Source organism: Mytilus californianus, unplaced genomic scaffold, assembly GCF_021869535.1.
Source record: "Mytilus californianus isolate M0D057914Y unplaced genomic scaffold, xbMytCali1.0.p SCAF_6, whole genome shotgun sequence".
Taxonomy (NCBI): domain Eukaryota; kingdom Metazoa; phylum Mollusca; class Bivalvia; order Mytilida; family Mytilidae; genus Mytilus; species Mytilus californianus.
In genome coordinates, this window is record NW_026262712.1 from 68,998,156 (window position 1) to 69,014,553 (window position 16,398).

General features: G+C 41.1%; 1 long non-coding RNA gene across 1 annotated transcript; it reads right to left on the minus strand.

The window, feature by feature from the left end:
- Positions 1–5,509: 5,509 nt before the first annotated feature.
- Positions 5,510–7,234, minus strand: LOC127706488 (uncharacterized). The gene is made up of 3 exons (XR_007984483.1): positions 7,138–7,234; positions 5,762–5,798; positions 5,510–5,594 (listed from the first exon to the last, which is right to left on the minus strand). It is a non-coding gene; the product is annotated as an uncharacterized LOC127706488 (long non-coding RNA).
- Positions 7,235–16,398: the final 9,164 nt, after the last annotated feature.

Sequence of the window (16,398 nt, forward strand, 5' to 3'; positions counted from 1 at the left end):
CACACTTTTTGTTTATGTACACATGTACGTAAATCGATGTTTGAAATTTTAAAATTATGAAAAAGTAGGTGGAATAGCAATCATGTTTTATTGGCATAAATATTTCAGGAATATATAAAGTCATTCAAGAGTGTAATAACTATACTAGGGTAGTCATTACAATCTATTTAGTTTTCTCCTCAACTTTTAAGTGAATAACTATAAGGTTTTAAATAATTTGTTTGTTTGTTTGTTTTTTTGAGTCTTGTACTGAATTTCATTACATACCTACAAATTATCATACACTTGTGAGTGTGGTACCTCAGCAAACTAATTTTGCGAAACACAGCAACTATGCATTTTTGATTTTGATCCCACCTCCGTAGAATGTAATATAATGTGTAAATTTTTTGTAAAATATCTTTTCCGTTTCTGGCAAGTTAAAGTAATAACATTACGTAACAGTTTTTGCTCTCTACAACGTTTGTCATGTTTCTAGTAATAGGTAGATGCTATTTTACAATAGTGATCTTTAAATTATATTTTCTACACATTTGTGTTTTTGTTACTTAAAGTAATTTTTCCTGATGTCTAAATACTGCTACGAGTGCATGAACTGTTCATTTGTAGGACAATATACCACTCATTTTGTGTTTCATTTGTATATGTTTTAGGTATGTTTTAGGTTATATTATATATATATATATATATACATCAAGAATCTTTTCATTAATACTATGTTACTTTCACGGATAAAATTTTGACTGCATCAGTTTGCTCTAGCAATAAGAAATCATCTATTTGAAATGAACCCGCATGCTTTTAATATGCATTCAATTGAAAATGAAATAATACGGTTATTTAAAAAAAATGCACGTTTTACAGTCGGAAAATCTGAAACAAAAGCATGAATTTCTTTGTAAACGTTTGTCAATTGATTTTTTAAGAAATCCATTTATCATCTTTGGACGTAATTACATAGTCCTTACCAAAAATAAAGTAATATTTTAGGATGCATATGTAGAATAAGTTCCAAAATACTTTTAAATACTGTAACTAGTCGTTGTCGGATGCACCACTGTAATACCACCATTGGACTTTTCCCGAAGTCCGAGAAATAACTGCTTTCTAAAAATCTTGATTTACTATCGCTTAAAATATAAAAACAGCAGTAAATTCAATGACAAAATTTGTCTTTGTAGAATCCACCCGTTTATGGCGCTGATTTTGGCTCATCACCAGCTATATTATTCAATTCGCACGTTTCATAAACTTGGGAAGGTCTGTCCTGCTATTACCGAGACCTTCCACATCAACATCAACAAAATTATGTCACATTTTCAAAACAAAAATATAAATAAACTTTAAATATCCTTTACACTACCATTTCTAGTAACAGAGACTGCTACATATTTATTTTCTTGTTTGTGTATTCTTAAAAAAAGTAATGAAATATGGAATACTACTATTTGAAAATGCATTAACAATTATTGCGCTCTTGATACCTATAATAGTGTGCGGCCAAAAACATGAATAATGGTATACAGTCTCATACAATTACACAAGCTAGCAAGCAAATTACTTTCGACATTTCACGGAACCAGAAATACTCAAACAGAGGTATACAGCACCAATAATTTATCTGCCTTTATGTTCTTCTTATTTTACCATCAAGACCCAAGGTATAAAGATTAGAAGATGTGGTATGATTGTCAATGAGACTAATCTCAACCAGAGGCTAAAGGACATAGACGTTAACAACTATAAGTCATCGTACGGCCTCAACATTGAGAAAAACACATACCGCATAGTAAGCTACAAAGACCCAAAATGAAAAAATATAAAACAGTTCAAACGAAAAAAACTAACGGCCTGATTTATGTACAAAACAATAAACGAAAAAAAAATGATATACAGGAACAAACGACAACCACTGAGTTACAGGTTACTGACTTGGGACGGGCACTTGCAGAATGTGGTGGGGTTAAATATGGTGGAGGCGTTAACTAACCCTCCCTTAACCCGGCACAACACAAGAACAAACTCTGCAACGTTTTATTCGCGATGCTTCGAGTCGAAGGAGTACCACTTTATCTGTATGTTAAATAAACACCATACCAACCCTCTTAGCCGACTCATCCACAAAACAAAAATATACAACCAATTTTAAAGACATTTTTATTTAAAAACGAACAACACTACCTATTTTGGCTACAAAATATATCGGCGATTGGTTAGTATTCCGCAAACTTAACTGTGCTTTTCTTATCGCAGGCGTGTTACTTCATGCATCGAAAATAGACAGATACATGCATTCAGAAAATAACTAACTGGAGTGTGCTTGTTTTACTCCAGAACGCTAAATCGCGTTTAAGCTAACTTAAAGTATAAGTTATTGGTCGATATTTTGGTTTCTGATGCAATTTTTTGAACTGCATTGGAATATCGACGATATGCTATATGTAGCATTTATACATTCAAAGATACGATAAAAAGTTAATACAAGTGGTCTATAACGATTAAAATGTACGTAAAAGCGGTAAATAATAGGCATTTTGTACTTTAAATTGCAATTTACAGAAAACCCCGTCACACAATTTTATGCATTGTTATATTTTATTACTGTAAACATTTCCGTTTGAACGATATACATTTAAAAGTTGTTCGCCGGATTCGTTTTTGCTGTCTTAATCATAACAGTGTCGTGCACGACTCAGTGTCGCAGACCTTAGTGAAGACATATTAAATCTGTACGTGTTATTTCCACTTACACCACATCATTATAACGATTGAAAAGAATTCCTAGTTCAAGTTTTTATCAATATTAATGATTTAGTTTCTGGTTTATCCAGAGAGCATTTCTGGTCAACTGGAACATACTTTCAGCATATTTGACCATTGCATTTTTTATCCCGTCATTATTCAATGTGCTCTCAAATATTTTTTAAAGTGTAATATTTGCCACTGGAAATGATGTTATCAATCATTCATGTAAATACTAAAAACTGTATGAACTTGAAAATGATTTTAATTAGAAACATAAAAGATAAAATATTGCGTCATAATGTCTTTAGAAAGGATGTGTACATTCAGTTTTGAAAGATATTAAATAAAAGAAACGAATGTTAGGAAATGCATGCAAAATATGTGATTTGATCCCAAACCAAAAGGGAACTTTTATTTATATCATTACTCTATGTAAGACTTTTTAAAAGGTGTATTATACTTTAACTAGTCTCTTACTTTTGCAATCGCCTTTGTATAAATAGGTGTGTTTTCAATACCAGACTCAAGCTAGCGAACACTAAGCCAGCGAACAATAAGATGCATCAAGCTAGCGAACAATTAGCCAGCGAACAATAAGAAAACGCGCCAACATGATCATGCCTAAAAACCGAAGACTTGCAATAACACAAAACGTCCTTTTAATTCTAATGAAACTAATTTCCAGTAGGAGAACGAAATGCAATTCCATTTTAATACAGACATAGTTAATTAGTTATTCGTGTATCTAATACAACTGTTTTTTAACCGGACATCTAAAATTCCTATTAGGTAATCCTTTCTCTTTTTAGTGCTGTCTGATTAGACATGGGTTTGTTGTTTTTATAATAATGAAACTAAACTAGTGTACATGTAACGATACAAATAAATCTTCTACTTTACATATACGTTTGAAAAGAAAAGAAAAATAAATCATCTGATTTTGGAACGTCCAGTATTTTTTGTTAGATTTTCTTTAGAAATAAAAGCATTAAACGCAGTTTTCTTCTTTTGTCAAAGAACTAGTTCATTTTTCTAATTATTCAAAAGTATGTCGTCACTCTGGTAATGTATTTACTATATTTCGAAAGGAAGAGTGATAAGTGTAAGAGAGGCACCCAAATAGAACGTAAAAAGAATTGACATAAAGATTTTAGTCCAAAGTTGAGGTAGGGTGACCCTACCACCATCCAATTTTAATTCATAAAAAGTCCCTACGGCAAAGCTTTTGTCCACACTAGGTACAAATGATAGGCAATTGCCTTAGGTTGCCTGGACCCAAAGACCCAGGTGGGTAAAGTTACGGAACTTTTTAAAGTGAGGTCCAAAGTTGGGGTAGGGTGACCCTACCACCATCCAATTTTAATTCATAAAAAAGTCCCTACATCAAAACTTTTGTCCACACTAGGTACAAATGATAAACAATTACCTAAGGTTGCCTGGACCCAAAGACCCAGGTGAGTTAAGTTATGGAACTTGTTAAATTGAGGTCAAAAGTTGGGGTAGGGTAACCCTACCCCACCCAATTTTAATTCATAAAAAAGTCACTATGGCAAAGCTTTTGTCCACACTAGGTACAAATGATAGGCAATTGCCTAAGGTTGCCTGGACCCAAAGATCTAGGTGGGTAAAGTTACAGACTTTTATTATTGAGGTCCAAAGTTGGGGTAGGGTGACCTAACCCCCACCTAATTATAATTCATAAAAAAGTCCCTACGGCAAAGCTTTTGTCCACACTAGGTACAAATAATAGGCAATTGCCTAAGGTTGCTTGGACCTAAGGACCCAGGTTGGTAAAGTTACGGAACTTTTTTAATTGAGGTCCAAAGTTGGGGTAGGGTGACCCTACCACCACCCAATTTTAATTCATAAAAAAATCCCTACGGCAAAGCTTTTGTCCACACTAGGTACACATGATAAGCAATTGCCTAAGGTTACCTGGACCCAAAGACCCAGGTGGGTAAAGTTACGGAACTTTTTTAATCGAGGTCCAAAGTTGGGGTAGGGTGACCCAACCCCCTCCCTTCTTTAATTCATAAAAATGTCACTACGGCAAAGCTTTTGTCCACACTAGGTACAAATGATAGGCAATTGCCTAAGGTTGCCTGGACCCAAAGACCGGGTGGGTAAAGTTACGGAACTTTTTTAATTGAGGTCCAAAGTTGGGGTAGGGTGACCCAACCCCCTCACTTCTTTAATTCATAAAAAAATACCTTCGGCAAAGCTTTTGTCCACACTAGGTACAAATGATAGGCAATTGCCTAAGGTTGCCTAGACCCAAAGACCCAGGTGGGTAAAGTTACGGAACTTTTTTAATTGAGGTCCAAAGTTGGGGTAGGGTGACCCAACCCCCTCCCTTCTTTAATTCATAAAAAAGTCCCTACCGCAAAGTTTTTGTCCACACTAGGTACAAATGATAGGCAATTGCCTAAGGTTGCCTGGACCCAAAGACCCAGGTGGGTAAAGTTACGGAACTTTTTTAATTGAGGCCCAAAGTTGGGGTGGGGTGGGTAGAGTGACCCTACCCCACCCAATTTTAATTCATAAAAAAGTCCCTGCATCAAAACTTTTGTCCACACTAGGTACAAATGATAAACAATTGCCTAAGGTTGCCTGGACCCAAAGAACCAGGTGAGTTAAGTTACGGAACTTGTTTAATTGAGGTCCAAAGTTGGGGTAGGGTGACCCTACCCCACCCAATTTTAATTCATAAAAAAGTCACTACGGCAAAGCTTTTGTCCACACTAGGTACAAATGATAGGCATTTGCCTAAGGTTGCCTGGACCCAAAGACCCAGGTGGGTAAAGTTACGGAACTTTTTTAATTGAGGTCCAAAGTTGGGGTAGGGTGACCTAACCCCCACCCAATTTTAATTCACAAAAAAGTCCCTACGGCAAAGCTTTTGTTCACACTAGGTACAAATGATAGGCAATTGCCTAAGGTTGCCTGGACCTAAGGACCCAGGTGGGTAAAGTTGCGGAACTTTTTTAATTGAGATCCAAAGTTGGGGTAGGGTGACCCAACCCCCTCCCTTCTTTAATTCATAAAAAAAGTCCCTACGGCAAAGCTTTTGTCCAAACTAGGTACAAATGATAGGCAATTGCCTAAGGTTGCCTGGACCCAAAGACCAAGGTGGGTAAAGTTACGGAACTTTTTAAATTGAGGTCCAAAGTTGGGGTAGGGTGACCCTACCACCATCCAATTTTAATTCATAAAAAAGTCCCTACATCAAAACTTTTGTTCACACTAGGTACAAATGATAAACAATTGCCTAAGGTTGCCTGGACCCAAAGACCCAGGTGAGTTAAGTTACGGAACTTGTTTAATTGAGGTCCAAAGTTGGGGTAGGGTGACCCTACCCCACCCAATTTTAATTCATAAAAAAGTCCCTACGGCAAAGCTTTTGTCCACACTAGGTACAAATGATAGGCAATTGCCTAAGGTTGCCTGGACCTAAGGACCCAGGTGGGTAAAGTTACGGAACTTTTTTAATTGAGGTCCAAAGTTGGGGTAGGGTGACCCAAACCCCTCCCTTCTTTAATTCATAAAAAAGTCCCTACGGCAAAGCTTTTGTCCACACTAGGCACAAATGATAGGCAATTGCCTAAGGTTGCCTGGACCTAAAGACCCAGGTGGGTAAAGTTACGGAACTTTTTTAATTGAGGTCCAAAGTTGGGGTAGGGTGACCCAACCCCCCCCCTTCTTTAATTCATAAAAAATACCATACGGCAAAGCTTTTGTCAACACTAGATACAAATGATAGGCAATTGCCTAAGGTTGCCTGGACCTAAAGACCCAGGTGTGTAAAGTTACGGAACTTTTGAAATTGAGGTCCAAATTTGGGTTAGGGTGACCCTACCAGCACCAAATTTTAATTCATAAAAAGTCCCTACGGCAAAGCTTTTGTTCAAATAGGCACAAATGATAGGCAATTGCCTAAGGTTACCTGGTGCCAAAGACCTAGGTGGGTAAAGTTACGGAACTTTTATAATTGAGGTCCAAAGTTGGGATATGGTGACCCAACCTCCTCCCTTCTTTAATTCATTAAAAAATTCCTACGGCAACGCTTTTGTCCACTCTAGGCACAAATGATAGGCAATTGCCTAAGGTTGCCTGGACCGAAAGACCCAGGTGGGTTAAGTTACGGAACTTTTGAAATTGAGGTCCAAAGTTGGGGTAGGGTGACCCCCCCCCCCCCCCCCCCCTTCTTTAATTCATAAAAAATACCATACGGCAAAGCTTTTGTCAACACTAGATACAAATGATAGGCAATTGCCTAAGGGTGCCTGGACCTAAAGACCCAGGTGGGTAAAGTTACGGAACTTTTTTAATTGAGGTCCAAAGTTGGGGTAGGGAGACCCAACCCCCTCCCTTCTTTAATTCATTAAAAAGTACCTACGGCAAAGCTTTTGTCCACACTAGGTACAAATGATAGGCAATTGCCTAAGGTTGCCTGGACCCAAAGACCCAGGTGGGTAAAGTTACGGAACTTTTAGATTGAGGTCCAAAGTTGGGGTAGGGAGACCCAACCCCCACCCATTTTTAATTCATAAAAAAGTCCCTACGGCAAAGCTTTTGTCCACACTAGGTATAAATGATAGGCAATTGCCTAAGGTTCCCTGGACCTAAGGACCCAGGTGGGTAAAGTGACGGAACTTTTATAATTGAGGTCCAAAGTTGGGATATGGTGACCCAACCCCCTCCCTTCTTTAATTCATTAAAAATTTCCTACGGCAAAGCTTTTGTCCACACTAGGAACAAATGATAGGCAATTGCCTTAGGTTGCCTGGACCCAAAGACCCAGGTGGGTAAAGTTACGGAACTTTTTAAATTGACGTATTGAGATCCAAAGTTGGGGTAGGGTGACCCAACCCCCTCCCTTCTTTAATTCATAAAAAAGTCCCTACGGCAAAGCTTCTGTCCACACTAGGTACAAATGATAGGCAATTGCCTAAGGTTGCCTGGACCCAAAGACCCAGGTGGTTAAAGTTACGGAACTTTTTTAATTTAGGTCCAAAGTTGGGGTAGGGTGACCCTACCACCATCCAATTTTAATTCATAAAAAAGTCCCTTCATCAAAACTTTTGTCCACACTAGGTACAAATGATAAACAATTGCCTAAGGTTGCCTGGACCCAAAGACCCAGGTGAGTTAAGTTACGGAACTTGTTTAATTGAGGTCCAAAGTTGGGGTAGGGTGACCCTACCCCACCCAATTTTAATTCATAACTACGGCAAAGCTTTTGTCCACACTAGGTACAAATGATAGGCAATTGCCTAAGGTTGCCTGGACCCGAAGACCCAGGTGGGTTAAGTTACGGAACTTTTTAGATTAAGGTCCAAAGTTGGGGTAGGGAGACCCAACCCCAACCCAATTTTAATTCATAAAAAAGTCCCTACGGCAAAAGTTTGTCCACACTAGGTATAAATGATAGGCAATTGCCAAAGGTTCCCTGGACCCAAAGACCCAGGTGGGTAAAGTTACGGAACTTTTATAATTGAGGTCCAAAGTTGGGATATGGTGACCCAACCCCTCCCTTCTTTAATTCATAAAAAAGTCCCTACGGCAAAGCTTTTGTTCACACTAGGTACAAATGATAAGCAATTGCCTAAGGTTGCCTGGACCCAAAGACCCAGGTGGGTTAAGTTACGGAACTTTTTAGATTGAGGTCCAAAGTTGGGGTAGGGAGACCAAACCCCAACCCAATTTTAATTCATAAAAAAGTCCCTACGGCAAACTTTTGTCCACACTAGGTATAAATGATAGGCAATTGCCAAAGGTTCCCTGGACCCAAAGACCCAGGTGGGTAAAGTTACGGAACTTTTATAATAGAGGTCCAAAGTTGGGATATGGTGACCCAACCCCCTCCCTTCTTTAATTCATTAAAAATTTCCTACGGCAAAGCTTTTGTCCACACTAGACACAATTGATAGGCAATTGCCTAAGGTTGCCTGGACCTAAGGACACAGGTGGGTAAAGTTACGGAACTTTTATAATTGAGGTCCAAAGTTGGGGTAGGGTGACCCAACCCCCACCCAATTTTAATTCATAAGAAAGTCCCTACGGCAAAGCTTTTGTCCACACTAGGTATAAATGATAGGCAATTGCCTAAGGTTGCCTGGACCCAAATACCCAGGCGTGTAAAGTTACGGAACTTTTATAATTGAGGTCCAAAGTTGGGGTAGGGTGACCCAACCCCCACCCAATTTTAATTCATAAGAAAGTCCCTACTGCAAAGCTTTTGTCCACACTAGGTACAAATGATAGGCAATTGTTTAAGGTTGCCTGAACCCAAAGACCCAGGCGGGTAAAGTTACGGAACTTTTATAATTGAGGTCCAAAGTTGGGATATGGTGACCCAACCCCCTCCCTTCTTTAATTCATAAAAAAATTCCTACGGCAAAGCTTTTCTCCACACTAGGCACAAATGATAGGCAATTGCCTAAAGTTGCCTGGACCTAAGGACCCATGTGGGTAAAGTTACGGAACTTTTTTAATTGAGGTCCAAAGTTGGGATAGGGTGACCCTACAACTACCCAATTTTAATTCATAAAAAAGTCCCTACGGCAAAACTTTTGTCAACACTAGATACAAATGATAGGCAATTGCCTAAGGTTGCCTGGACCCAAAGACCCAGGTGTGTAAAGTTACGGAACTTTTGAAATTGAGGTCCAAATTTGGGTTAGGGTGACCCTACAAGCACCAAATTTTAATTCATAAAAAGTCCCTACGGCAAAGCTTTTGTTCAAATAGGTACAAATGATAGGCAATTGCCTAAGGTTGCCTGGACCCAAAGACCCAGGTGGGTTAAGTTACGGAACTTTTTAGATTGAGGTCCAAAGTTGGGGTAGGGAGACCAAACCCCAACCCAATTTTAATTCATAAAAAAGTCCCTACGGCAAACTTTTGTCCACACTAGGTATAAATGATAGGCAATTGCCAAAGGTTCCCTGGACCCAAAGACCCAGGTGGGTAAAGTTACGGAACTTTTATAATTGAGGTCCAAAGTTGGGATATGGTGACCCAACCCCCTCCCTTCTTTAATTCATTAAAAATTTCCTACGGCAAAGCTTTTGTCCACACTAGACACAATTGATAGGCAATTGCCTAAGGTTGCCTGGACCTAAGGACACAGGTGGGTAAAGTTACGGAACTTTTATAATTGAGGTCCAAAGTTGGGGTAGGGTGACCCAACCCCCACCCAATTTTAATTCATAAGAAAGTCCCTACGGCAAAGCTTTTGTCCACACTAGGTATAAATGATAGGCAATTGCCTAAGGTTGCCTGGACCCAAAGACCCAGGCGTGTAAAGTTACGGAACTTTTATAATTGAGGTCCAAAGTTGGGGTAGGGTGACCCAACCCCCACCCAATTTTAATTCATAAGAAAGTCCCTACTGCAAAGCTTTTGTCCACACTAGGTACAAATGATAGGCAATTGTTTAAGGTTGCCTGAACCCAAAGACCTAGGTGGGAAAAGTTACGGAACTTTTATTATTGAGGTCCAAAGTTGGGATAGGGTGACCCCCCCCCCCCTTCTTTAATTCATAAAAAATTTCCTACGGCAAACTTTTGTCAACACTAGATACAAATGATAGGCAATTGCCTAAGGTTGCCTGGACCCAAAGACCCAGGTGTGTAAAGTTACGGAACTTTTGAAATTGAGGTCCAAATTTGGGTTAGGGTGACCCTACCAGAACCAAATTTTAATTCATAAAAAGTCCCTACGGCAAAGCTTTTGTTCAAATAGGCACAAATGATAGGCAATTGCCTAAGGTTACCTGGTGCCAAAGACCTAGGTGGGTAAAGTTACGGAACTTTTATAATTGAGGTCCAAAGTTGGGATATGGTGACCCAACCTCCTCCCTTCTTTAATTCATTAAAAAATTCCTACGGCAAAGCTTTTCTCCACACTAGGCACAAATGATAGGCAATTGCCTAAAGTTGCCTGGACCTAAGGACCCATGTGGGTAAAGTTACGGAACTTTTTTAATTGAGGTCCAAAGTTGGGATAGGGTGACCCTACAACTACCCAATTTTAATTCATAAAAAAGTCCCTACGGCAAAGATTTTGTCCACACTAGGAATAAATGATAGGCAATTGCCTAAGGTTGCCTGGACCCAAAGACCCAGCCGAATAAAGTTACGGAACTTTTATAATTGAGGTCCAAAGTTGGGATATGGTGACCCAACCCCCTCCCTTCTTTAATTCATAAATTACCTACGGCAAAGCTTTTATCCACGCTAGGTACGAATGATAGGCAATTGCCTAAGGTTGCCTGAACCCAAAGACATAGATGGGTAAAGTTACGGAACTATTGTAATTGAGGTCCAAAGTTGAGGTAGGGTGACCCAACCCCCACCCTATTTTAATTCATAAAAAAGTCCCTACGGCAAAGCTTTTGTCCACACTAGGTACAAAAGATAGGCAATTGTATAAGGTTGCCTGAACCCAAAGACCTAGGTGGGTAAAGTTACGGAACTTTTATTATTGAGGTCCAAAGTTGGGATTGGGTGACCCAACCCCCTCCCTTCTTTAATTCATAAAAAATTTCCTACGGCAAAACTTTTGTCCACACTAGGTACAAATGATAGGCAATTGCCTAAGGTTGCCTGGACCCAAAAATCCAGGTGGGTAAAGTTACGGAACTTTTGAAATTGAGGTCCAAATTTGGGGTAGGGTGACCCTACCAGCACCCAATTTTAATTCATAAAAAAGTCCCTACGGCAAAGCTTTTGTTCACACTAGGCACAAATGATAGGCAATTGCCTAAGGTTACCTGGTGCCAAAGACCTAGGTGGGTAAAGTTACGGAACTTTTATAATTGAGGTCCAAAGTTGGGATATGGTGACCCAACCCCCTCCCTTCTTTAATTCATTTAAAATTTCCTACGGCAAAGCTTTTCTCCACACTAGACACAAAAGATAGGCAATTGCCTAAGGTTGCCTGGACCTAAAGACCCAGGTGGGTAAAGTTACGGAACTTTTTCAATTGAGGTCCAAAGTTGGGGTAGGGAGACCCAACCCCACCCAATTTTAATTCATAAAAAAGTCCCTACGGCAAAGCTTTTGTCCACACTAGGTATACAGGATAGGCAATTGCCTTAGGTTGCCTGGACCCAAAGACCCAGGCGGGTAAAGTTACGGAACTTTTATAATTGAGGTCCAAAGTTGGGATATGGTGACCCAACCCCCTCCCTTCTTTAATTCATAAAAAATTTCCTACGGCAAAGCTTTTGTCCACGCTAGGTACAAATGGTAGGCAATTGCCTAAGGTTGCCTGAACCCAAAGACCAAAGTGGGTAAAGTTACGGAACTCCTACAACTTAGGTCCAAAGTTTGTAGACCGTATCTCCCGACTTGAATTCTTAAAAAAATTCTCACGGCAAAGCATTTGTCCACTCTAGTAACAAATGATATTAATTGCCTAAGGATGCCTGGACTCGAAGAACCCGCAGGTGGGTAAAAGTTCCTGAACTTCTACAACTGATTTTACATTTGGTGTTTGCACACCCTATCACATCCCAAGTTTAATTTTGTCAAAAAATCATTCCGGCTAAGCGTTTTTCTCACTAGGTACAAATGATAGGCAATTCCCTACGTGTTACCTGGAACAGATGGGCCGGGTGGATAAATTCTTGGAACGTTTGCAACTGAGGTCCAAAGTTGGGAAATGGAGACCTTTTCCCCTCAAAACTTTAATTCGTCAAAACAATTCGCTACGCGGCGAAGCTTTGACCACATAAGGTACAGATGAAATTCAATGGCATAAAGTTGCCCGGATTAGATGAACCTGGTGAGTTAATTCACGGAACTACTGCAACTGAGGTTCAAAGTTGGGATAAGGAGATCATTCCGTCCAAACTTTAATTGTTATAAAATTTCCTACGACAAAGCTTTGATTTTGTCCATACTATAAACAAATGATAGGTTAGGCCTTGAAGTTGCCCGAACCAGATAGCGGAGGTGGGTAAATTCACCGAATTTCTTCAAATGAGATTCAAAATTAGGGTATGGAGACCCCCAACCTCCCAATTTTACATGTAACCCTTAACAGATTCCTTTTGTCTTTTGCCCAGACAGTAGTGTGAAAAGGCCGATTCTGCCGCACTCCCCCATTTTAAGGAGAAATCCTGCATAGGACCCCTAACCCCGAGACTAAGATGCAATCCGACAGCGTCCCTTCTTAGCGTATAATAAATCATGACTTTTGTACAGAATGGTTTCGTCGACACAGATGACTGCATCAGCGAAGACACCTTTCAGGAAAAGGTGCAGGACCAGAATCAGGAAAGCCATCAAATGGAAAGACTTGCCCACCGAGGTGATCTATAAGATCTTGGAGGTGGCTGAAGTGGATGGTAAGTTTGGAAAAAGCAAAATCCTCACCCTGAAGGACCGTCAAGTAGAGACCAGTAGAGTATGGGCTTGCCCCACGCTTAATAAGGAGAAATATTCTTTGCAAGGAGCCTTCGTACGAAGCACTGGGTTCAAGCTCAGCAAAAAGTCCAAGCAGGAGTATCTCTCATACGATCTGTTGAGGAAGTAAAAAAAAAAAAAAAAAAAAAAAAAAAAAAAAATAACCGAGGGCTAGGGGTAAGGACGCAAATTTTCCCAATCCAAAGCGGATTTGGAAAATTTTTTGGTCACTTAACACTTTGATCTGAAGGGTTCGGGAATGAGCGGGGAGCGAGGCGCGATTGGAAGAACCTCCCTACGACGCATGCGCATTCAATTCTTCACTAATTGGGGTAGAAGGTTGACGAAGCTGATCCTTTTCATCATAGCAGTTCTTCAGGCAGACTGCAGGAGCACCGTCTTCACCTGCCAGCTGGAACTTGTAGGTTTTGGCTAATCGCACGGTGTCTCGATGCTTCTTTTATTTCTTGGCGACTCGGCGTGAGATCAAGGACAGAACCATTATCCCCGTGACACATACACAGGCGAGGGAACCTAGGGGAATGGATGCCACGGCACCCACACCGGTCAGAGCAGACCCCATGGTACCACTGGTCAGCAATAGACTGCCTACGCAGCACCCACCCAGGGCAATGGAGATGACCTTATCCAATCGGTTGTAGATCTTCAACGCATGCTCATATCTCCGGATTTCTGCGGTGAGCTCCTCTTCCATGCATGCGATATGACTGGCATCTACTTGATCCATTTATTCATAGGAGCATACCGAGGAGGGGAATATTTTTGAAGGGACTGTTAGCACCTAAGATCAGACCGGCTCCGTCGTGGAATTGCTGACCACGCTTCAAGTAAAGTCCATCACCATAGGTGATCCGGGCGTTTGAGGGTTTGAGGTAGAGACCGTTGCCACTAGGTTTCACGGTGCAAACGCATCCACCACGTTTCAGGTACAATCCAGACCCTAAGGCCTTGTTGACGGCTACACCACCCAGACCACTCAAGGCTCCAACACCCAAGGCGGGTAGAATAGTTTTTGCTAACATGGGAAGTGCCCTCATTGCCAGCCCCGCCAACATGGGTAGGAAGCCACCTACCTTCTGCATGTTTTCCTTCAATTGGGTCGCACTTAACTTTAGGACCATGCCACCAGTACCCTTCTGTAGAAGCTTGGCGATCTTTTGAACCTGGCGGGGGGTGAGCCACATCTTGTGTTCGCCTTGCAGGTTTGCGTGGGACAAACGAATGGAGACCGGACAACCTTTCTTGGCAGCCCGTTGTAGTTTATCAGCTTGACCTTTTGTCAAGTTTAAACCATGTTCGTGATTTATTTATACCTCACGAAGATGAAAGCGGATGGTGAGATGTTCACCACTGAAATCGATGGGCCTACCGTCTTGATCGGTGAGATACGTTTGCATGCGATTGATGGTTCGCAAGGTCACTGGCAAGTATACTAGATTCTTAGGGGTTTGAATGATCTTCATACCAGGACCGTCTGCGGGAAAGAAGCTGTAGATGGTAGACTGCTGTGTACCATTCACATAACTTCCATGGATGATATCACTATTCACCAGAATGCTGTTGATGCTGATGATATTTACAATGTGTTCCCCTTCAGTATAGCCGTTTGTGATCATATCGAACATGTAAATCTGCCGCTCGAATCCCAAGACGGTGCTGATGCTATTGACAACGTTGAAGTCTACTTGATAGTGTCTGGCGAGGGTCAGCGTTGCTCTTAGGGTCGCCCGGTTGGCATCGATGATGATCTTCGTTTTGTGTTTGTTGAGCCGTAGCCGCCGCTGGATCTCATTGTTGATGTCTTCGATGTCATAGGAACCTGTGCTTAGTGCGATGGGAAACCAGTTGGCACCATTGTCGGGGGAGTAACGGAAGGAATTGTTACCTGTATGAATGTTGGGGATGGAGTTATAGGTTTCCAGGTTCACCAATGCCATTTCGTAGGTCTTGGATTCCTTGAGATGTAGTGGGGGGTTAATCCGGGTAAGGATTTGGCTATATTTTTCAGAGACGATGAAGGAAAACCCATGCTTTGGGTCGGTATTATCAACAATTTGCTGCAACAATGTGTTGTCCATTTATTTATGGTAGACCATTGTCACATATTTTTGCGTCCACTTTTCGATACCGTCATACTGCTCCTTGAGTTGTTTACCAGCCTTCACTACGATCGCATAGACTTCGGCGGGGCGACTGGTAAAGAGGAGTTGTAGGTGAATTTTATCCATTTACTTTTTAGTACACGACGTTCATCTTCTGACCCTCGGATTCAAACTGTAGGATTCTGTCGGAAATAACAAGTGCAAACGCCTCGGTGTTGGCTGGAACATTGCGTGCGAATTCGGCCCGGATCTGAATGTCTACCATAGATTCTTTGAGACGCTCAGACTGATGACTCACATCGATTACAAACAAGGGGTACAAGTCGATGTAATCGGAGGGATTAATACCACCATTACTGAGGAGACTGTCCATGTTGTGGAATTTCTTTCTGAAGTCAGAGGCCTCTTTGAACACTCTGGCGATCCTATTTTCGTTAAAAACTGCATTATAGTCAACTGCCGGATAACGTTCAGCGTTGAGGGTGACATGGATATTTCGCAATCGACAGTGATCGAACACGAAAGCATTATGGGTTTGGTCACCACTTTTGTCGGTTTGGAAGGCAACAATGATATATCTAGGCTTTTCGCGACCACTCTTGGCAGCTAGACGCCAGTTAAACTGTGAGGCTTGGGGAACGGCTAGGGAATCACACTGTCTCATGCGAAATCCACAGTGGATCTTGGATTTACTTTGGATGGTTTTGTACAGTTGCATCTTATTTTCGTCTGAGGGGGTGACGTGAGGGACGAACCACGATAGTTTACTCAGGACAATCTTTGCCGGATCGTTGACGGCAGCTGATCTCAGAATGGCATTAGCATTTGAATCGCGAACGAGTGAGAGTTCTGGCCTGAACCCGTACACTATTTTGTTGTAATCATCTGCGAATCCAAAAATATGTTTTAGGGGGATGGCAATTGAAAACGATCCTTTGTTGGTGGGCTTGGTGATAATGTATCCATGGCGGGCTGCAAATCCAGTGTTCTCAGCCTCAGCATCGGTGGAAGAATCCTTATACCACAGTTGGTTGAGACCCTGCGATTTGGAAAAGTCGTCGGGGTAGGTTAACATTCCAAGCATAGTGGTGGCGATGCCGGGGTTGTTAATATGT